This window comes from Phalacrocorax aristotelis, chromosome 3 (assembly GCF_949628215.1).
Source record: "Phalacrocorax aristotelis chromosome 3, bGulAri2.1, whole genome shotgun sequence".
Taxonomy (NCBI): domain Eukaryota; kingdom Metazoa; phylum Chordata; class Aves; order Suliformes; family Phalacrocoracidae; genus Phalacrocorax; species Phalacrocorax aristotelis.
In genome coordinates, this window is record NC_134278.1 from 47745579 (window position 1) to 47767219 (window position 21641).

Genomic DNA, 21641 nt, shown 5'->3' on the forward strand with positions numbered 1-21641 from the left:
CACAAATCCAAAATGTAGCCCCATACTAGCTACTATGAAGAAAATTAACTCCATCCAGCTGAAACCAGGGCAGACCAGAAGAGTTTACCTAGATATATTGCAAAAATCCTTGTTTTCACTTCACCATTTGGTGGATGATGAGAACATGGCAAAAACGTCATCTGTAACTTATCAATAGAGAATGTTGCACACAGTGTTTTAGATCTACGCATGAGTTGCAGTATGTTCTCCTTGCTGTTATCACTGGAAGACTTCAGTCATTATTCACAGATAGGTAAATGGGGCTATGTCTTTGAGGCAGCTAGCTAGCAATAGGCTTACACTTCCCTGAACACAGAGAGCTGCAATGGATATTCCCTATGAGAGTTTTCCTCTGCTTCCATAACTAGCTGAAGGAGTCCTGGTAAAGGACTGAGAGGTCTTGCTGATGAAAACCTAAGCCAACCTCAGAAGAAATTTTTTTAATGAAAACATTGATTTGCTTAAAAGGCAATTCCATCCATTGATAATATAGCTCCCAGAAATATAGCAAACAAACTTTTAAGAAATGTTCAGTCATATACTGCATTATTTTATTGGTTTACTGGGTAAATATTAAGATCTTTCAGACATTGTTATATTGTGACCTTTGCCTGCAGCCCTCCATGCTATGCCACATAGATACGTACAGCCCAAAAGAAAGCAGATCACATGTGTAGTGTTCTTCAGAGCTTTTCAATTACTAGGTTTATTTGATTTAAATGATTTAATCTTGCTTTGTTCGGTATTTTCTTTGCATCCTCTGATTATACCTATTTTTAAATTAATTAATAATAGCAAAACATAACATGAATATAAACAAGAGCACTAATAATAATGATGATGAATAAATAGACATCAGTCTTATAAACAATTTACCAAATCATTTCAAGCTAAAACGAACATTTATAGGACCATACCAAGTCCTCTTAGAAGACAGACAGATTATACAGGTATTGTTTTTATTGTCCTACCATTTACAGTCTTTAATAACCAGAAAATCAACCAGACATATAATAAAGCAGTAACCATCCCTAAGAAATTAAGACACCACCTTGAACCATCAGTATGGCTACTGCAGGACATGTCTATAGTACCTAGCTCTTTTTCCACCAAAATTTCAAATATGTAACAAGTCTTACTGCTTCAAATTGACTCTTGCTTTTTGCAATGGGTAGGTTTTTTCCACCCACACCGTTAAAGTTAATAATGCATTGCATTGTAGTTAATAGGTGTTATTCATAAATTTACTTTTAAGTAGAACAAATTCCTTTTTACAATTTAATTCTTGAACCACTGGGAGCTTTTCTTAAATTGGCTCTCTACATATTAATTCATCCTGGCAGACAATTTATGCTGTTATTATTCTTATGATAATGTTACATCAGAAGATGAAGAAACAGCATATGGAGAATCTATGCATGCCTACTCTTCTCTTATCACCTCCTTTACTGTTTATAATAATATTAAGTAAAGCACTTGTGATGTAAATCATGTATTTTTTATTCTCAATGTTTCAGGAACACATTGTCCCTTTTGTAGCTAATAAAAACTCTTTTTGAACTTTAAATAATGGCTCTAATAACTCTGTTAGCTTCAGAGAAACAACACACAATATTATTAAAGGTAAGTTAATTTCAGCTTTTTACTTCTTTTTTCTGAGGCTAAATAAACTACACCAAATGTGCCTATTTGCTTTGTGCCCAATGTTCAGGTCACACAAATAAGGTAAGTTTAGTAAAGAACTTACAGCAATTTCACTATTAAAAGAAAAAATGGCATAATTAATGTAAGAAAAAACTGTTTCATGACTTCCATTAGCTCTTTCCTACTTATCTTTCAGAGGTTAGAGTCAATTCCTTAGAAGTATTTAGGAACTGGAATATACTATCATGAAGTATAGCATTGGCTCTTCAGTGTATCTTTTATTCTGAAGAGACACCACTGTAGATCGTTCCCATCAATTTCTCCAAGCAAGAAAGCAAATCCAGGTTTGCTATAACAATGTCACAATGTATTTTGGACTTATATTTGTGAATTCATTTTTCCAAGGTAGCTATCTTGTAATCTTTTATGTAGCTGACTCTTTTAAAAAAGATCTTATTCAAGTAGGTACTGCGTTCTTCATTGTCCTAGCAAATTAAATGTTTATATTATTAGGAATAAACCACCTACATGCTAAAATATTTTTGTTGTTATTTTTCACCTGCTTTGTCCTAGGACTCTGGTTGCATGTTGAGTGAAAGGGGAAAAATGTGTTTAATTAATGGATTGATGACTGGCTATTACTTTGTGAAGCTGTCGTTGTCTATTCTTGTCTAATAAAACAAGCTACTGTCTTGAGGTAAGTACATTGCATAATTACTGTGTTAATGTAGTTAATATTTCTGTTGCTTAAAATCTTGCTAGATTCCAAAAAAAGCTTCTCCTTTTTCTTTTTTTTTCCCTTTATCCCCATTAATTCATTAATTTCTGGACATGCATTGTAGTAATGGACACACTTTGTCTATTATAGCATGAACTATTTTTTACTTTTGTTTTTTTTTATTGCAAAAAGAAAAAAAGGTTCAACAAATAACATTTCTTCTTCATCTCTCTCCCCTTCTTTTTTGTAAAGCAGCAGGTATTGAAAGCTTACCTGCTAAAATGGTTTAATAAGAATGCATTTTAATTAAGAGTAAATTTTTTAAAAAAAGGTGATACACGTTATCATATAATAGAAATAAAGCTTTTACCCACACACACACGTAAAAAGAGAAGGTTTTGGGAAAGCATCACAATGCTCAGAGGTTAGTTTCGTTTTCATTTTCCAGTAAATAATTTAATGGTCAACATGATCATGGATTTCATATGTTTTGGAAATAGAAAAGAATGAGCTCCATTAGAGTTGGAACGTATTTTTCTGTTCACTGAAAATTGAAGTAATGGCAACGCATTGTTAACCTGCTAACCTTACCCTGATTTAATGGTATCTGAAATAATGCTAAGATAATAAGCAGGGTCAAGTAGTCCTACAGTGTTCTGAGAGCAGCATTCTGTGTCTTGAATATTTTCTTTTTCAACTGACAGTGAAACAATGTTGAGAGCAGTTTGTTTTATTTAAAACTCCTGATAATTTAATAATAGCAAGAGTAAATGGCAATTAAGAAACTGATATTAAAAAATCTTCCAACGAAATATGTTATTGGTTGTATTGAAAGCAAAACTCATTCCATTATGAAAAGGACAAGGACTGACACTAATTGGATTAAACACCCACTGGACATTAAATAAGGCCATTTCTAAGTAATCTTTTTATGATTTACAAAGGACAAACTAATAAGTTCCAATGAAGAAGACTGAAATTGTCTTTAAACAACCCTTAACATTGGCTGAAAGCTGCTGTGGTCAGAAACATTTGGCATATTTCAGAAACAAAGGATGTCCTTTTATACACAACACATGAAGAAGAGATTGAAGAAAATGAAACACTAGGGCAATTTCATGTAACATATGCAAAACACTTTTCTTCTAGATCAATCTATCCTTAAACGTGATTTGTTTTCCACAATAGTATTTCTGACAGAACTTTAAGATATTTGCTGTTCTTTATAGTATTAAAATTCATGAAACAGATAATAATTGGCAAGACCTTGTGGACAGAAACTTAGATGAGACATTTTCTGCTTTGACAAGTAGCTCTACGCTATTCAATACTGAATGATGTGTGAGAATGCTGCTGTCAGATTTGCTAGCAATATGCATCATTCTCCTTTGTAATCAATATCTTTAATGGCTGATGACTAGCAGGGGACCAGAAGTGTGAGAACATTTAGCTGCTTGTCTTGCCATGCATTGTCATTTAACTTTGTCTTAAAAGCTGCCTTCAGATGTCATTGAACAAAAATGATACAGACCAGTACCTTGAAATTAATCTCTTTTTCATGTTGGTATTATTTTTATCTTGATGTAAGTCAACTCATATCGTCAGTACAACTAAAGAACAGTCAATACCTGTGTCACTAATCCTGTAAGATTCTTTTTTGGTTTTGACAACATATATATATTTGTATTTATATACCATTTAATTTGTTCTCATATAAAGAAGACTACATAACACTAGTATTTTTTCATGTATCTGTTAAATGACATAAGGGAACTTCAGCTTATCATACGCATATTTTAAGAAAATATTTCTCCCACAAGTTTGTTTAATTGCTGCTGATCTACTGATAATATTGCTTTCACCCTTTGCAAACCAGATTGTACCTAAAACTTTAATTCCTTAAAAGAACAAAGGTATGAAGTTCTGTTGTTATTTAAAATGTTGTTTTCCCTCAGGATTGCAAGGTATATTACTGACATTTCAGGAACTCATAACACTTTCCACAATAATTTTTTAGCATGAGTGATGTTACTTTCTCAGCCTACTTACAACTGTGTTGTTTGTACTTGGCCAGTGACAATACTAGCTCTTTTTTACAATAATATTGCACTGGTGACAGTGTTATTACTCATCCACTTCTCTTTTTCCTCTCTAAAAGACATAATTTCCATTTCCTCCATATGACCTTTATTTCTTTTTTCTGGGTGAGTAAATATTTTTTTACCTTCATTAAAATGCTGTTTGCCTAGGTTGAATCCATTTCTTCCATATGACTGTTGAGTCCTTCCTTTACCTTCTTGGTGTTATCCAGAAATCATGAAGTTACATTAACTTTCTCATCACTTATGAAACTATGAATGGTACCAGTCTCTCTAGATCACCAGACATTTTTAAAGTTCTTATAATTCAGTGAAGATTTCACACTGCCAAATTTTTTCCAAAAAATTTTTAGATACTTATATCCTTGGATACTGTATATACTTAGAGTAGATTTATATCATGTTTTATGATACAAAAATTAAATTGGTAATAATTTATTCTATCCAGTCTTAAAATTACCTTGACATTAATCAATTGTCTACCTTTCTTTAATGATTTTAATTCTTAATTAATTATTTAATTATTTAATATTTTTAAACAAATAAGATGTTAATATTTCCCCTCAGTTAATGGAAACATACAATAGGTATCATTACCTGAATTATTCTGTTTGCCCTTCCTGAATATTTTGTACAACACTAGTTTGATGCCTGATTAACAAAATTTCTGTAGTATATCAACATTCATTAAAAACAGATTTCAGCAAGCCATGTATCATCTCATTCAGCTGCTTTATAAGTCTTGCGTGCAAATTATCAAGCTCTGATGATTTAAAATTGTTTATCCCCTATAAATCCCCATTGGAATATTAAATTCTTTTATTAATGGAAAATAAAGTACTTTATAATTTTTATGTGATATATTCCTGTTTCTTTCAAAATACATAAATTATTTATTGAAAATTTCTAGCTCTTCTATCAGCACTTTCCTAATCATTATGAAAAATGTTACCCCATCTCTCTTACTGTAAGACTATATTATTTTTTTATATTTCTTGTGTTCCTAAAATAATTTGAAAGCATCTATTTTTTTTACTCCCAGCATTGTGTTTTCCTTGATGTCTTCAGATGTTTTTGACACTTATCTCCATTCAGTATCTGTGCTGAAGTTTATTTACCTGTTTCTGTTATTTGAATTATAGCTCTAGTTCCTAACTGTCTTGCTTACAGTATATAATAAAGCATGTTACAAGGCCATACAGAATAATTAATTATGTTAGATGTCTTGGACTAGGTTGAAGATCAATGATTTATCATAATTAACCTCTCGTTAGGCAAACACTACTTAAGAATGGAGGTTACTTTTATACAAATGAATGTTTAGCTATTAATTTATCTAGATAGACAAGGTAGAATGTTCAGAGATCATCAACACTCCTCATTTTATATTTTAATTGTGGAAAAAGCTTATGAAAATAAGCAGATATAATTCTGAACTGAGATCAAATGCATATTTGATGCATTTGCAGCTCATGATGCATTTGATGCATGGCAAATGAAGTTCATGTTTATTTCACTTCTTCTTTTCCTGTTATCTTTCCATTACTTTTCCTTTTGAGTTCTTTTCTTTTCTTTATCTGCATCAATACGTCTGTCACCCTAAGCAACAAAAGGTATATTTAGGATGTTTTTCTTCTCACTTTTTTGATATCCCTCTTTAATTTTTATATTTTTCTATTGTAATTTAAAATAAATTAAACAAATCTTTCTTAAAAATTAAAGATTCTGAAATTAAATACTAACTGAAAATAAAATTATAAAAGTGAGAAAACAAACCAAAACAGTAGGTGAGGTTGTAAAGTATTCAGAGAGAAAAGGGAGACTGAAAGAAGGAAGTGGAAAGAAATGCAATTTAATATAGAGGGATTTTTAATTAAGTGTTCATGTTTTTATCTAATTATAGTCTTACTAATAATTTAAAAATTGCATAGAAGTCAAAAAGTTTTCTTTGAGGTTTTCCTGTAAAAATATACTGACTTATTTATCTGAGTAATATCATTCAAGTCACTGAAAAAAAAACCAACAAATCCCTGAAAATTTACAGTAATATGTATATATATTCAAAAGTCTGCACAATAACCTCATCTGAATGAGTTCTTTTCATTACTGTGCTTTCAAAAACTGGACTACCAAAATTCATTACCCACTTTTTCATCTAAATGTTTCCATGTACAATAAAATATATTGCCCCAACTTTCAGTTTAGTTAACTACAGTATCCATCATGGACCAAGTTCAAAGTCATTTGCTTAATGAAGCATTTATTTCTATTTCTAGAACCCAAACATAACCTTTACATTTATTAAAACCCCGTGTATATTTTGTTTTCTGATTTCCTGAGTTGTCTGATTTTAAGACATTTCCATGAAATTTAAAAATGCATGGCAATTATTCAGTATGGTATACTTTGTTCCTGAAACCTATTTTCCTCCAAAGATCAAGGAATAATCAGTAGAAGTGTTCTGCAAGATGATGCATTAGATAAAATTAAACTGTAAATGGAAACTTTTAATATATCTTCTTTTTAAAATGAGTGAAAAAAATGTTTTTTTCTTCTCAGCGCTACAAGTAAGATTTCCATTTGTGGATGAGCATAAAAGGATATATTTTCCAGGCATGCCTGTGATACTTAAAAATTTTTTAAAAAAAGTTATAAGACATAATCTGCACATGTCAGTATGTGGATTTGCTAAAGCTCTAATTTAGCAAATGTATTGGGATTGGCTGGGTTTAAGTTACTTTCCTTCTTAGAAGCCCATATGGTGCTGTGCTTTGTATTTGTGACTAAACCAGTGCTGATAACGTGCCAAAGTTTTGGATTTTGCTGAACCATTCTTGCACAGCAACAAGACTTACCCAAAGTGAGTAGGCTGGGGATGTGAGTTTGGGATGGGACACGACACAGACAGCTGGCCCTAACTGACCAAAGAGATAGTCCATGCCATATGATATCGTGCTCTGCAATGAAAACTTGGGGAGAAGGAGGAAGGGGCAATGTTTGTGGTTATGGCATTTTTCTTTACAAGCAACTGTTATGTGTACTGAGGCCTTGCTTTCCAGAAAGTCGATGGACATCTGCCTGATAATGGAATACAGTGAACAAATTCCTCTTTTTCTTTGCTTGTAGCTTTTTCTTTGCAGCTTTTGCTTTCCCTGTTAAACTGTCATTATCTTCATCCATGAGTCGTCTTGTCTTCTTTTCATTTTCTCCCTATCCCACAGGATAGGGAAATGAGTGAAAGGCTGGGTGGGTGTTTGGCTGCTAGTCAGAGACAATACAGCACAGCAACAAAGTCTCCGAGGTCAAGTTTAATATGGTGTAGTCTCCTAACTTTTGGACCAGTTCTTAAAATAGGGCCATACTTATAATTTGATATCAGAAAAAACAGTACCTGGTGCTCTGCTGGCTCTACAAAATGTAGTTATTCACCTATTAATAAGAATAAATAAACATAAAAAATAAGTTGTGTTTTGTTATACTCTTTAACGGTTTATTCCTACAAGGAACAGATTTATCAGGGGTATCACAAGGTGATCTCTATCTCTTACTTTCTTGCCATGACAAAGAAATCACTGATTTTCTTAGGCTAGTGCACCTGTGGCTACTCTAAAACTCCTCAGTCACACTCATAGTCATTTTGGAGAAACACAGAGAAGCTGTGTTGAGGTGCCAGAAATGGTTATGAAGCCAGGACTGCAGCAGGGGAGCGGAGAACAAAGGGAACCAAAGATTTAAAGCTGTAGGTCATAAAACTCTTTTCACTACATGGCCTCCACAGGACAGAAAGGAAAGGACCTACCCTGCCTGTCCATTTAGTTAAGGTCTGTGTTTATTAGCTGTGCTAACTAGCTTGGAAGGGACCAAGGACTAAGTATTTGACACTAATAATCAAGGTTCTTAATTATTTATTTTTTTACAGGTACTGTAGTTTCACAGGTAAGACAGGTTTAAATGCCAAGTGCTTACAAATTCTGCTGAGAAGGATGTCTTTATTCATGGGAGCTATTTCCCTTTACGGGCTGGATGGCAAAATATTAATGGCTCTGTGCTGCACTGTGCAGAAACATGAGTGTCAGTTTATGGAGGCACAAAAGGATGAAAACCTGTGTTGGCATTAACTGGAGAGGCAGCAGAGTTCACTGCAAGGATAATTGTTGGTAACAACTCATTATCTGGCCTGAGTATCTCAGATAAACTCAGATGAGATCACTCCTGCTCCCTCTACTTCATTTATACTGCAAAGAAAAACAAAAGCATATGCTAATTGGAAACATTAAAAGAAGAAATCAGTTGGAGAAATTCAGTCCAATTAACTATCCTATTTTTAAGGCTCTGCAACCTGTAGCTACATTTCGTTGTGTCACAAAAAGCTGACATGCTGAATTGTGGCTTAGTTAAAAACCAGACTGAAACTCATCCAACATGACCTTGCACAGCTTTAAATAAAACTTAAGGAAGTGTTTACCCATCTAATCTTTGGCTAGAAACAAACACAGCTATGCATTAAGAGGTGATTAACACATATAAGAGGCTCCAGGAGTGTGGGAGCTTTATCCATCATTTAGAACATTTTAATTAAGGCCACCATGAAATTCTGTCACACATTAGCACTTTACATTCCAGATTATAGTTACCACATTGTTGAAATCTCTGGGAAAAAAACCCTGAACCAAAATACACAGCACAAAACATTAATTCTCTCTTCTCTGAAAGAGAGGAATCAATAAAATAAAATCGCTTATGTTAGCCTCCAAAAAGAGATTCAGCAAGCTGTGGACCAAAACCAGTAGGCTACAAAATAAGATAATTTGTATCACAGCTATGAGAAGTAGAAAATAAGTGATTTAAAGAAGCAAGTAATTCACAACAGTTAGTGAAATTGAAAGAAGTCTTAAAAATACATTTTGTATTCTGCATAAGTTAAAGGCCTATCTGGTAGTTAAAGGCCTATCTGGTAGTCTCCTGCACAGCTGAGTTTCTATTCACTTTATTCACGGTTGAGGTTCCCATTTGGTGCTATTTTTTAAGTCTACACAATAAAGTTTCCAGAATCACTTCTCAAGAAGCAGAAACAAATCCCTATCCACCTTTGTTTACTTATGGAATGGGAAACTTCTTTGCAATACATTGGAAATTATATATGTTTTTGAATATTACAGCCCTGCCCGGATTGGAAGAAATGGCCCATTTTTCAACTGCTTTAGCTCCTTATTCCAGCTAACTTTTTTCCTAATATATGAGTTTGTTTCTTAATGAAGACTGAAGATTTTTCAGTCATAAGAAAATAATTCCAGTAAGCAAACATGATTGAAACATCTTTATTCATGAAGGTAGAGGACCTGTCAGTCACCTTAGGAACCCCTAATGAGTAATTCTATTCTCATCTGAACATAGGGACGATCTTGCCTTTCTCAGATTTTATACAGAAATGAGCTTAGAACCTCTGAGTGAAGCTAGATGCATCTGTGATGTGCTTGCAACAACCTGAAATTCAGGTGGAAATTACTAAATGACTCAGTATGTGAAAAGGAAGAGAAGGGTCACTTTGGAACCAAGAGTCCAGACATTCTGGATAGCTAGGAAGTAAAGAATCATTACGGTTTTGGTTTTGGGTTGGTTTTCGTCGCTGTTGTTTTGTTGTTTGCTTGGTTTTTTTTTAATTTTGAAATATTTATTTTTTCAATAGCCTCAGAATAATTCTGATAATTAGTTAATATAGGACAACATTTTGGACATTCCTCTTTAAAACCACAAATAAGCCAAGGCAGAAATTATAAAAGGCGAATGGGAAGCATAACAAAAACAAAATGCTATAGTGCTGCTGACATAAAAGACAAAAAGAAAACAAATACAAAATAGTATAGGGTAAGAAATAGTTCTTCTCTGAATATTTGTTGTCTCGTTTTCCACCTGCATAAAATATTCATAATTCCCATGAACTACAAACTGGGACTCTATTCTTCACAGTAGAATAAAAGTTTTACCTACATAAGATGGTAATATGCAAGTTCCTTCGACTTGTGAATGCTCTTGTTTATTTCATTGGTGAATGTTGTTTCATTTGATAATCATTCCTGTAAGGTAATAAATACTATTAGACAAGAAACAACTAACACAAGTGACAGGCGCTTCTCCTTTTTTGTTTTGTTTTGTTTCATTTTTGCTTGTTTAGTTGGTTTTCATAGACTGTTAGTGAAAAGGCTGTGGATTCAGCAATCTAAATTCTTTGTATTACACACATTTGTTAAAAGACCAAGAGCATTTCTTCTCTAGGCCTATAACTTTAACAATGGTTAATTGTTGTTACTATAGGAATTATAAACAATGAAGAACATATCCCAGCTACATTTTTAAATGAGATAGCTTCCTCAAGAAAATTAGATAACTTTAAAGCAAAGACTTTTTTTTCCTCTTAAATGTTGATGTGTTGGGTTACTTCCATTTCTTAACACAAATCTTATAACAAAAGTTGCCAGAGCTGTAGCAAGAGACGTAGGAAGCACTTACACAGTATTAAGTAATAAGTATTATTTTTTTCAAGTGGAAGAACTTGTATCTCACAAGATGTATCCTGGAATTTTTAGTTGTTTGTGAACCTTCAAAATTTCTTGGATTACTATGAATGAAGATGATGGTTCTATTACAGATACATGTTTTCTTTTGCATTCTTAAAAACATATGAATGGATTTTATTTTTTCTTAGGTAGGAAGACCTCTATGCAGCAGATGTGTGGTCTACAGCATTCACGGGTTAGTGCAGTCATTGAAGCATTGTCTGATAAATGTCTTTGTCAAAGAATATCTACAGAAAGTTGTTTGTGTGAAAGACAGGAAGAAGATAGGAGTATTCTGCTCCAGATGCAGATATACTGAGAGATTTGTTTATTACCACATCCAGGTGTTTACAGTGTAGGGTTTAGGGTTCAATCTGAGATAGGCACCTACATTTTGATATCAATGTACCTGAATATTTGGTAAATACCTACACTCCCTTTATAAGCAGTGGACTTGAACTATGCATTTAAAGGAATCTAGTGGCTGACTCAGCTAATTCAATTACTTGCCTACACATGGGCATCTAGTCCCCTCTGTGACTCCCTAAGAAACCCAAGTCATATATAAAAGGATTACACATATCAGACGTAAAAGATATCTGAAACTTTCTCCAGTAGGAGACTGAGGCAAATATAACAATGCAAATAGCACTAAATGCCTATTTTCAGGCATCTGAGTGTCTCCCTAGAGGGATTCAGTGGTGTGTGCACAGGGTGAGCTAGAGGCCTGAATTTGGCCTCTAGCTGACAGTCCACAAAGCAATGATCTCCTGTTTGACTTTTGTTATACCAGCTGGTGGACATCTTAGGGTAATTACATTGGCACTATATTCCTGTGTATTGAAAACTGATATTTTCTACTAGTTATCTAATTTAAGGAGAGCAAAATTGTTTTGTAGGCTCCACCAATGATATCTACTAAATCTTTATTGAGTATAATAGGTGCTTAGACACCCATCTCACTCTCAGACACTGATGTTATAGATAACTAGATGGTTATCTGAATCTGCAGCTGAATCTTGCCAGAAGTCTCTTAGAAGGGAGCACCATATCAATACTTTCAGAGACTTCAGTCAGGTCTAAGGACTACCAGTCCATTGGTATCTAGTACAGATCCCTGTAAAATGAAAAGGCTCACAGGGTTCATCAATCTGAGGGCTTTTCTCAAACACAAAGCATTTTAGAAACATAATGATGCAAAAATAGACCTGTACAGCATCTTGGTTTGCTTGAAAAATCTGGTTATGCCAATAAATTACATTCTGTTTTAACAGTTTAACAATGTAGATGATCATATACCAGTGAATAAGTACTGTTTAATATGACCTTACATACATAGCCACTATGTTTCAGGTTAGATATTAGGTAGCTTATAGCTTGGATCATTAAAATAAGTTGTCTGCCCTAGGTAGTGTATCAGACAGAGGTTAAGACAAGTATTATCTGAATTTTGGATGGGTAAATTAATGTACACTTAAGTGTGACTTAAGCGTACACAGTACTTCCTTCAGGCACATTGCAGAAAATAAACTATATCCCTAGTAAAACATAAAATGGTCTTGTGCAGAAGGAAAAGGGAAAATAAGACTTTTAATTAATTGATTCTATAATCTATAGGGGAAAAAAGATATATTGATCATAGGTTTTTAACACATTTCTTCTATATTTCCTGTGAATTTAAAAATTATGTAGTCAGAGTATTTACTGAAAAACAGCTAAGCAAGATAATTCAGTTTAAATACTTTCAAAATAACTTATTTACCAGTTTCTGTCAGGAACTTAACTTTTCTGTTCTAGTAGGGGTCTGTCCTTTCAAGTAGCAATGGCAAAAGCATAGTCTGTATCATGCTATTGCAATATGCCTCCTTCTGAGTTATTATAACACTTGAACCCAGTGTAGCATCTGTCTTCTGTAATTGGAACATTTGCAAACTTGCCAGTTCCTCTTATATGTAGAACAAGCTAGCCTCAGTTCCAAGAGTAGGAGAAAATTCATTCATGGCAGAAACTACATGAGACAAGTTGCATCTGGCTGGCAGCAATTTAAGAAAAAGGCATAATATGTGAAGTCAATTTTTGTATTTCTCGTATTAATACAGCAAAGTTTTAGAAGACAATTTTTCATTGTGTCATAACAAATTAATTTGTTGTCTTTCTAGACACTCAAATAGCTTGCATCACTTGAGGTATTGACAATACAGGTTATCCTACTACAAAAAAAAAAATCTTTTCAAGCTTCAACCTTTCAATAAATGTATATAAGTGCAATATTTAATAGGATTTTTAAAAAGTGTAAATTGGGTGAAATATATGATATCCTGCAGTGCATCCTGCAAAGCTTTGCATAGATTAGATAGTGTCAAGAGTTGTCTTTAATCAATGAAATCTGTTTTCCAGAGCTTAATTGACTAAACTCAATACCTCTCAAATAGGACACCTGAGAATGTATTCTTCACTCATTTTCTTAAAAGCAGGAGGCCATGTTCTGTGTTTTGCAATTTCATGTAATTTAACAAAAGTTTTTCAATAAAGCTTCGTATTTAGAATTTCTTATATCATTATATCTTTCAACTTTTACTATTTACCAATAAACAGTTATCTATTTAATTTTAACACTAGTTTTATTTAAGCTATATTTCTAAAGGATATATTATGATTTCTATAGGTAATTTACATTAAAAATTACTCAGTAATTACTGTACCGATGTAAACAAAAGGCATTAAGGAGACTCCAGTTCATCTCTGTTAAGCTAATCTTAATATCCATGCCACTCTTCTTAGTACCTTTGACATTCAGACACTGCAGGAGAGAAGAAGTGGGAGAGATTCAGTTATTGCTGTAAATCAATCCTTTTCTCCACCAGAAATACTTCATAAAAGATTACACCATGCTGTTAGATTGCACAGGAGCTGATCCATACAGTGAAGTGCCAGGAACTATCACACAGGCAGCCCTGGTGTGCAGCCTGGAGTGCCAGCAAAATGTCAAATCTCAGGTTGGTGGCAGAAAACTGTCTGAACAGAGCCCTAAAGAGAAGATTTTTTTAGCTTTAAACTAGATGAACTTAGTCTGTTGGCTATCCAACAAATGTGAGTGAAGAAATATTCCCTGCAGTAATTTGGAATAAATTGTAAATTCTGAGTTTGACATGCAGCCTAGCAGTAGGAATGCTGACCATATGGGTAAACTAAATGTTCACTTATATGATATGTTTTTATATTTATGTAGAATTAATAAAATGAAAATCCTACATGTCGATTTCATTGATGACATCATGTCATTATTTTCTATTAAACTTTCTAACTGCTAAACCCAGGAATGCATGCATATGGATATGGATATGGAGAGGAACATGGATAGAGATATACATTTGCATGTATATAATAAGAAAAGATGTATGTACATTTTCGAAAAGTCAAGAAAAAATATTTTTAGTATCTTAATTAAAAAATTCTGCATCTGGTGTTCACAATCTGTCTTTATTTGAACCTAATAAAACAAGTAAGTATGGTGGGCTAATGTCCTTCATTCCATGGGTCACAGAAAAGTTAAAAAAAGGTAGAGCCCCAAGTGAAAGCAATTCATAGAATCTAAATTGTTTTACATTTAGATTTTACAGGCCAGCTGTGTGTACTTCTGCTAAATTTTTATTCCATAAATGCGTACCTTGGTTAAATGCACATTCCATGCATTTTACAAACTAAGGGAGCCATTTATGGGAAATCAACTGGATTTCTCTCTTCCCCTCCAGTAAAGCTGAATCTAAAGAGAAATGAAAGAGTTATGAGACTGCAGGGTAAAATTAATAAAACTGCTTCACTTTCTGAGGAACAAAAAGTGAAAATTTAAGGGTTTTGGAGAGAATGAAACTGGATGCAGTTTAAGGTGTCAGGCAAAGCTTTATAGTCATTGCTAGAAACAAACTGTGCTGCATAACTTGAAGAGAGTTTGAATCAGAGTGAAGGAGCTAGAGGTCTATAATTGGCTACTTTAGGTTCTTCTAAAATAAGAGGAACCAGGAAATGTAACCCCTTTCTCAAAACACATTATTAAATAATGTCTTAGTGAGCAGGCAAATAAAAAGAAAATGAGGTAACACTGAGACCATTAACTCAAACACAAAGTTTTATCCTGCATTTTTTAAATTGGAAGGGGAGGCTGGAATTCTATTATGCTGAGTTTATTACATGGACACATACCTCTTTTCTAATTTTTTCCTCTAGAAATCAAAAAGTTTCAGATCTGAAAAAAATATTCACATGGTATTTTTCCACCTATCCAAATGTTTTCTCATTGTGTATCACTGAAATTAGGGTATACAGCAAGGACATTAAGTAGCTAAATTGTAGGAACTTTGGAGTAGAGGAAATTTTCTAATCTATATATGAATGGTTTATAAATTCTGAAAAAGTTGTTCTGCTCTGATTAACTGAAATTTATCATTCGGATTATTCAAATATTGGCTGTCATTTTAGGTTATGTGGTTCAGGTATCAGGTAGGATCAGAAATCAGATTCTCAAGAGATAACTGCAAGAGAAGATAAATTTTCCACAAGTATGTTGCGTAAGTGGTACAACAGTACATAGGAACTGATTGTCTATTAACCTGGTGTGAAACTGGACTTTGTCACACAGAAATATTAAGAAACAATTACTATAGCTAAGTTTCAGTGTTAAAGGCTTTCATGGGCCTGGAAGTGCCAAACTCTCTCAGTTCCTTTTACCCCATACTTTCAACTCCCGATAGCTTTACTCTCAAAGATTTTTCACAGCACTTGTATTACCCTTAAGCAAGGCTATCTCACTGTAGTTATACAATAAAGCTTTTTTTTGCATAACAAAACAGAGAATGAGGTCTCCATAGGAATCCCAGGTTTCCCATGTGCACACCCATTTTTTTACAGGAAGTGGAAAAGCTCCTAAGCACTACATCCTTTTACAGCAACTTTAGGTGTTTCATTCAGAGAAGGTTTGACTGACACTCAGGAAAGTGTGAAAGTGCAGTAGTCGCATCTTCACTTTGAAAATGAGTGTAGGTGCTAGGGTCACTGAAGTAGCCAAAGAGAGGACTAATGTGTTTGGTTTACATTACTTTTACTTTCAGGTTAGAGAAAATGTGAATTTATTTTGTGATCTTCTTGAAGTCCTAAGCAGAAGGCTGGCTAGTTCAAAACTCACCACACAACTCAGCACAAATCTGACAGCCTTGGCACGGGGAAAATGTATACAACCATTATTAGAGTAGCAGAGGTGTTGTAAATCAGGAGTGGAGCACCTTTTGCAGAGATGTATAGAGATGTTAATGCACGGCACCTGTCAGCACTGTGCCTTGAACCAGCCTGTACTATAAATCTCTCATTTTCATGAATAGTAAAATCCTCCAAACTTACAAAGAAACATAAATGCAATAAAAAGTATTTTCCCTAGCCCAAATACAGTTTATTCTTTATGAATACCCATGTGCTTCTTTGTAGTATACTTTTAAACCAGGGAGCTGTCAAGAGTTGAGTAAATGGTAGTAAAATATATGCAAGGTCCTTTTGGAAAAAGTAAAAAGACTTAAACATGAACATAAACAATTTCTAAGGCTTCTGAAATACAGTGTGGTTGTCCTGAAAATCTTTGAAGTCCCCTTGAGGATCTCCTCTATAAAGTTAATGGGTAAATTTGCTTTACCATCCCTAGGGACATGTTTTTTCAGATTATCTGCTAATAAACATATATAAAAATAGTACATGGGAGGGAAGAAAAATATCTGGTTTGATATAAATTCAAACTCAGTAAGATTTCAGAACTGAATAGACTAAGAACCTGCATATTCACATCATAAATATTTTTGCTCCAATTATTTTCACAAAGTATATTTAAAAGAAAAGGTATGTTTATTATTTTTCATGTTTATCAGTTTAGTTTTTTTCTTAAATGTTTTGGCCCTGTTTTGTATTCATAAACCAGAACTATTATTCTGTTTGCTGTACAAATTAAAGGATTTATGAGATCACAAATAAGCATTAGTATAGTTTAAAAACAATAACACTGAAAATGTTAAAACAACACTGACGTGCATTTTCTTAGCGTTAAGACATTTTAACTTCCTGCTTGCTTCTTATACCATTTTCTAATACTGAATTAAAATTAACTTATTTATATTTGGAGTCCTTTTTGGTTATAATACATTCTGTGCATGAGTTTAGGAAAATCAGTGAACCATCCTGTAACTGGGATATGAAATATCAATATGGCACTGGTTTTCTTTATGCTCCTATAAGACACATTAGTATTCTTCTTGTCCTGCATCTAGCTTATAACTTCTGAAAACGTGTATCATTATATTGTTCATATCCACACTCTTGAATTGGGCTTGATAGATAAGACTTAGTAAGACAAAAGAGAAGATTTGTTTGTGCAAAGATTATGTTAAACTTGCTGGAAGCAGTAGTGAAATCTCAGGAGAAGAAATAAAAAGCAAGCAGGCAATCTGTGCGCCTCTCATCCCCCTGCAATTCCTAGAGGTTACATATAAGAAGATTAGGAAACAACACACAGACACAATTGAAAAGCTTCCTAATGAAAACAAATTTGCCATGTTTGATGGCTTATATATATCATGATTTTTTGATGGTAACATAATGTGGGAAGACAATTTAATGCAATAAGAAGATTTCACTTTCTAAGCAAATTGTTTGGGATAGTTCTATTACAAAGAAAGAAAATTGAAATGACATTGGAATAACCCAATTCCAATATTCCTAAGAAGCAGATAGACATTCATGGAAGTGATGCTATTCTTTCAATGGTTATTTAATTTTCCCAGTGAAATTTCAGAAAACAAAGTCGCTTGAATGGATTGGTCAATATATGATATCTATGGGCACTGTCATGACACCCTTATTTATACAAAACTGATTAACACACACATCAGACATTTGAGACAAAAAGCTGAAGAAGACATATCCAATCCATCCCTTTGCCAAAGCAACCTTAACTGGCTTAACTTGCAGAAAAATATTTGTGCTGTGTTCAACTTCCTTATGCTCAGATTTATAGCAGTACTTCTCTAAAAGACTTTACAGATCCTCTCTTTTAAAATATTAATATATATTAGATACTTGTCTCTGCCCTCTGTAATCTTTATGCCTGACTATTCACATATTCATTATCCCTTAAAGTGAACATCTTTCCTTGAGCGTGTAATGCCTTCCTTCCATTTTATCTGTGCTCACCTTTAAATGGTTAAATTTGAATTGCCTTTGTTATTCTGAAGCCATAAGTAAATCAGACAAGACTAAGTAATTCGCTTAATTTATTGTTCATTTGACTTGTGTGCCAGACAGCTTTCACACCCTTTTAGGCTAAATTTCACACCACTTCCACTGACTTCCATTGAAGCTCTGCAAAACTTTTGCTGGCATATTGCAATGTATTCAGGTACATACATACTCCAGCAGAACCACTGAAAGTATATATACTTGTGTTAGTAACATTGTACCAGCATTGTTTGTTTCATGTACAGCGAAAGAATGAGCTACACTCATATTTGACACACTTACTAGTACAGTTCAACTGTATAGTTCTGGGATTTTTTAAATACAAATTAGTAGTATGTTCAGAAATAAAAAGGGGCAATGCAGTACTTACTGAAAAAAATTGCAATCTGAAGTTACTTTGAAGTTTAACTTGGGCTGAATTGGTGAAAAAATTCTGCCAAAGGGGAATAAAATGTGTAATACTCGTACATAGATGATCTTGGTTGAATGGCCTCTCCTTGTCCTGCTGTCCTGTTTTGGAGGGAGTTACCCTAACTCTATTGTCTCGACACAAGTGCTTTCTTTCACTGGAGCTACTCTTTTATGTGTGAATCCAAAACTTTCAGCCAATGATGAGAGCCAGTTCAGAGGATTCTCTTTTCTGCTTCACTGTAAAAGCAGGTAGAAGTGGCTGCTGAGCAGCCTACCTTTAATAAGCAAACTGGGTGCTTGGCCAGCTAGATGAGCAACTTAGGGAGCATTAAGACTGTGACAAACCTGTGGTGCACAACCTAGTGCTCACAAGCGTGCCAGAGAGTTATAAGAAATATCATACTGCCCTGCATAATATGGGGTAGTACCTGTTTGCAGCAGATGAGACTCACTGCTCTCTGCTCTGAACACTGAAAAAGTAGAAGTGATCTCCTTCAAAGTCTCTGTTGTCTCCTGAAGTAGCAAAGCCCTGCAAATGAAACAAATTCTTAGAGCTAGATGCAGTTCAGCCACTACAGCTGCTGGCAAAAGCAGGGGCTGAGGACTTTTGACTGTAGACAATGTCTCTCAGAGCCATCATCCACCTCCTACGACTACAAGAGGCTTTTAGATTCATTCTAGAAGAGATAAAAACAAAAACAGTAGGTGACACTGCCTACTTTGTTATCTTTGCATTTCAATGAGTAAGCAATGACATAGTAGCAGCTCCCCTTTCCTCCCAAACCATGGTAACCAGTCATGTAAGGAGGCTAGTGACTTCTCTCTGGCCTTTTAATATCAGTTCTTCTCCTCTTCTTCCCATCTGACTGTAAAATGCTCCCTGTCCTTTCTTTTTAAACTTTCATAATATCCCTTTCCCTTTTGTCAGCTTCTGTTAGCTTGCTTAATTTGGGGAGGAGTTATTTATTAAACCATTGCCTGATACTACTGGAAGCCCCATCTGACTAGAAGATCAATGGCAGGTCAATGTTACCTGTGCCAGATTCCTCTGCAGCCCATGAACCCAGTGAAAGAGGTTGTTGTGAGGTATCCTCTCTCCATGTCTTTTCATTTTAAAATGAGAATCCTGGAAGGACAAAACTCTGGTAGTCTCAGCCCTCTTCATGGGTACAGAGGTCTTTTTCTCCTCTCTAGTACCTAAAACTTTCTTTTTTGAAGTCCCTCACATTCTCCTTCAGCATGATATGAGTCTCCTGGTTGCCTCATGTGCAGAGATTGAATGATGACCTATGCAGCGTTCAAGTGTAGTTCCTTCTCAGCCCATTTCCTTGTAGCAATTGCCCTTAGAATAGCTTTTCATTAGAGCAAGGATCTGACCATGAACATCAGCTCTCTTGTTGGTGCTTGTAGACAGTTGCTAATTAGGATCTTTGGTTAAAGTTAATAATTGTGTGATATATTTAAAATAAAAATAAACTAACAGAAGTTAAATTGTTGATAGAAAGAACTTGTGAGGATAAGACGGATATTCAGGGCTCTCTTAGGGGTCTCAGACTCAGGGACAGAGAATAGCTTGAACTAGAATAGTCTCAATGAACAGTCTTTCAGGTCAAACTTTACAAGTCTTACAAAGTGTGCATAGATGGCATTGAATGACCAATAAATTTTTAAACTAATTTTGAATAAATCTACTAAAAAGAGAAGACAAAAACCAAAGGAATTTCAATTGAGTTGTCTAGGGTTTCAAGCAAGTGAAAGGAATGAGGGAAGAACATTCGTTTTCTTGTTATGGATGACAGATATATTTTAATTCTCTTCTAAATACAGAACTTTGGTTTTATTTAAAGTGAAAAATTTTTCTTTCTCCCAAGTGATCTAAAAAACTTCTATCTGAATATCTTCTGTCTGAACACATTGAGCTGAAAAATCAGTTATTCCAATAATCATGTGCCAGCAAAGCACTCCTAACTATAAACATGTTTTCAGAAAAGTCATTCCATATTAGAACAAATGACTGATAGTACTGAATAAAAAGATCATAGTTTATTAGGCAAAGGCAGAATTTGAAAGAGAAGAAGTTATTTCTTTGTGCAAATAATTTTTCTTTTTTCTATCTCCTTTTACATGTTTCCTTAACTATATTATCATGTATTATTTTTCCATTAAATTTTCAGGAAAAAAAAGATATTATAATTCTATATTGGACATCATAAACCTAAGTATTTAAACTAGCTCCCAGTATGATACATAATTTTGCTAAGTGCTTTCAGACAAAGTTGTGTATTAACAACTTTTCCCTGCTTGGCCCACATTTAGTTTCTCCTTAAAGAGCACATTTTAGTTTGATTTAAAAATGAATCCCAGATGCCCTTGTACATGCTACAGGCTTTTGGTATGTCTGTGCAGGCAGGGTACAGATGTGTTTGAAGCTGCCCTTCCGGACCCCATAAAAGCAAAATAGCAAGCCCAAGTCCTCTTTGTAGGTCCTCACAAAAAGAAGTGCATGGGGCAAGAGCATGTTTACATGTAGGAGGGATCTTAAAAAGTCTCATTCTTCTTACCCCTGCCGTAAGAAGGCACTTCCCTAGGAGGTGCAGGCCTTCACAAAGAGACCTCTAAGAACTGTCAGAAGTAGAAAAGATGCTATTGTTCACATCTGGGCAAGGGAGGTCCTTTCTGACCCTTTCTTGCAAAAGTCCATATTCTTCTTTTTCAAAGTTTTCCACCAACACTGACATAAAAAGTCTATTTTGGAAACTATGTTGAAAAAGCATTTTAATTGGAAACCTTATGATGTTTCATCTTCCTCTGCTTTATCTTTCTGTTCTTGTTTCACTCAGCAAATTCTGTTTAGCACTTATTGCAAACTTTTGCTTTGAATGTATATATATTAATTAATACAAGAAAAATGTTATTTTCCCATTT